Source organism: Halichoerus grypus, chromosome 3, assembly GCF_964656455.1.
Source record: "Halichoerus grypus chromosome 3, mHalGry1.hap1.1, whole genome shotgun sequence".
NCBI lineage: Eukaryota > Metazoa > Chordata > Mammalia > Carnivora > Phocidae > Halichoerus > Halichoerus grypus.
Genome location: NC_135714.1, coordinates 103,522,889 through 103,525,544, shown reverse-complemented (window position 1 = coordinate 103,525,544; position 2,656 = coordinate 103,522,889). Strand labels below are relative to the sequence as shown.

Here is a 2,656-nt window from a genome sequence, read left to right as displayed (position 1 = left end):
ATGGAATCCAATTGTGTGGACCAAAAACCATGATCAAATAGGCTCTATCTTAGTTATGCAAGGATAATTTTACAGCAGAAATTTATCAATGTAATTTATCACATTAAAATGTTGACACAGAAAAATAATTACTGATACAGAAAATGCACTTGATATGGTAAATAACAGTTATTTAAATAATATAAATAACAGTTATTTAAAAATAAAATTTTAAAGGACGTTAGAAAAGGTAGCTTCGTTGATGTGGTAAAAGTTATTTATCAAAACCTTACAGCAAATATTATACTTAATGAAGAAATGTAGATGCTTCCTCTTTAGGATCAAGGATAAGAAAAAGCTGCTTGTTCTTATTATAACAGTTTAATACTGAGTGATAGGTTCTGGCTAATGCTACAAGGGAAAAAGTAAACATTGGCAGAAGTAAAGCTTCTGATTTGCAGACATAATGCTACATAGAAAAGCATTAGAATCAACAAACTACTATTACTAAAACAGAGTTCAGTAAGTTTGCCAGATGTATATGATTGACTTAAAAAGCCAATAGGCAATTGGACATCTATAGGCAAATAAAAACAAAACAAAACAAAACCACACCTCAATCTAAACTTCACACCTTCCACAAAAGTTAACTCAAGATAGATCATAGAGTCAAAATGTAAAATGTAAATTATAAACATCTAGAAAAGACTATAGGAAAAAGGACACCCAGGACTCCAAGATGGCATCAGTCGTACCAGTGAAGGAGAAGAAGCTCATGGATGTGAAACTAGGAGAGCTGCCCAGCTGGATACTGATGCGGGACTTCACCCCTAAGGGCATTGCTGGAGCGTTTCAAAGAGGTTACTACGGTATTACAACAAGTATGTCAATGTGAAGAAAGGGGGCGTTGCGGGGATTTCTATGGTGCCTGCAGCTTATGTGCTTTTCAACTACTATCGTTACAAGGAACTCAAACACGAGTGGCTGCGCAAGTACCACTGAAGAGGGCCCAGTGTGGAGGCACATTTGGCATTCCTGATCATGACCTTTGCCTGGCACCCTTGAATCCTTTCATATTCTAATTCAGAATTAACATCCAATAAAAGATGACTGGTACTTGGGGAAAAAAAAAAAAAAAACTATAGGAAAAAAATATTCACGTTCTAGAGCTATTTTTTAGACTTGACATCAAAAGCATGATCCATAAGAGGAAAAACTGATTAATTGTACCTAAACAAAAATAAAAACCTCTGCTCTATGAATGACCCTGTTAAAAGAATAAAAAGACAAACTGCAGACTGGGAGGAGATATTTCTAAGTCACATACCCAGCAGAGATCTAATATCTACAATACATCACACTCTCAAAACCCAACATTAAGAAGACAAACAATCCAATTACAAAATTGGGCACAAGGCCGTAACAGTTTTTTCACCACAGAGGATATACAGATGACAAAAAAGAAAAAAAAATAACAAGTGAAAAGATGTTTAACATCATTAGCCATTAGAGAAATGAAAATTAAAACTGTAATGAGATATCACTAGACATCTATCAGGATGGCTCTAATAAATAGTAGTGATAATACCAAATGCTGTCAAGCATGTGGAGAAACTGCATCCCTCATACATTGCAGGGGAGAATGTAAAATGGTAAAGCCATGCTGGAAAGTAGTTTGGCAATTATTTTCAAACTAAAAATGGATTTACCATAAGAATCAGCAATTGTACTCCTGAACATTTATTTCATAGAAATGAAGACTTATTTTCATGCAGGACCATGTACACAAATGTTTATAGCAGTTTTATTCATAAGGTCCCCAAACTAGAAACTATCCACAATTTAATAAAAAAGTGTGAATAGTTAAAAATGAACTATGGTACATCTATACCACAGAATACTACTCAGCAATGTAAAGGAATAAACTACTAATACATGTAAAATTTTGGATGGCTCTAAAGGGTATTATGCTGAGTGGGAAAAAAATTAAGTCACATACTATATGATTCCATTTATATATTCTATTGACAAAATTATAGAAATCGAGAACATCTTAGTGGTTGTCAGGGGGAGGGAATATTTATGGCTTAAAAGGGTAATGTGAGGGAGTCTTGTGGTATTGAATCCAATTGTGTGAACCAGAATACATGATCAAGTAGGCTCTATTTTAGTTATGCAAGGATGATTTTCATCAAAATCTATCAGTGTAATTCACCACATTAAAATATTAATTCAGAAAAATAAATATCTCAGCTGATACAGAAAAATGCACTCAGTATGGAATGACACTAATTTAAAATAAATTTTTAAGGGTGTCTGTGTGACTCAGTTGGTTAAATGTCTGACTCTTGATTTCAGCTCAGCTAATGATCTCAGGATTGGCTTTGTTGCCATACACTTTCCTTCTACATATGTTATAAACCCCAAAATACATTATATCAGTATATTATTATAAGATTATTATTATAAGTATATTATTATAAGTATATTATTATAAGATTCTCATAGCATGCATGAAGTGGGATAGTATCTCTTGGAGGCAGACTTGATGATACAAACAGAAAATAAATTGCAAGATAATAGATTTAAATCCAACCATATTGATAATCACTTTAAATATAAGTGGTCTGAGCCCACCAATTAAAGGCAAAATTTTCAGATTGGAAAAATATAAGAT

The 2,656-nt window shown here is 33.1% G+C and overlaps 1 pseudogene; it reads left to right on the top strand.

The window, feature by feature from the left end:
* The first annotated feature begins 200 nt into the window (after positions 1-200).
* LOC144381266 (ATP synthase F(0) complex subunit f, mitochondrial pseudogene) lies at positions 201-1,732 on the top strand (annotated as a pseudogene).
* Positions 1,733-2,656: the final 924 nt, after the last annotated feature.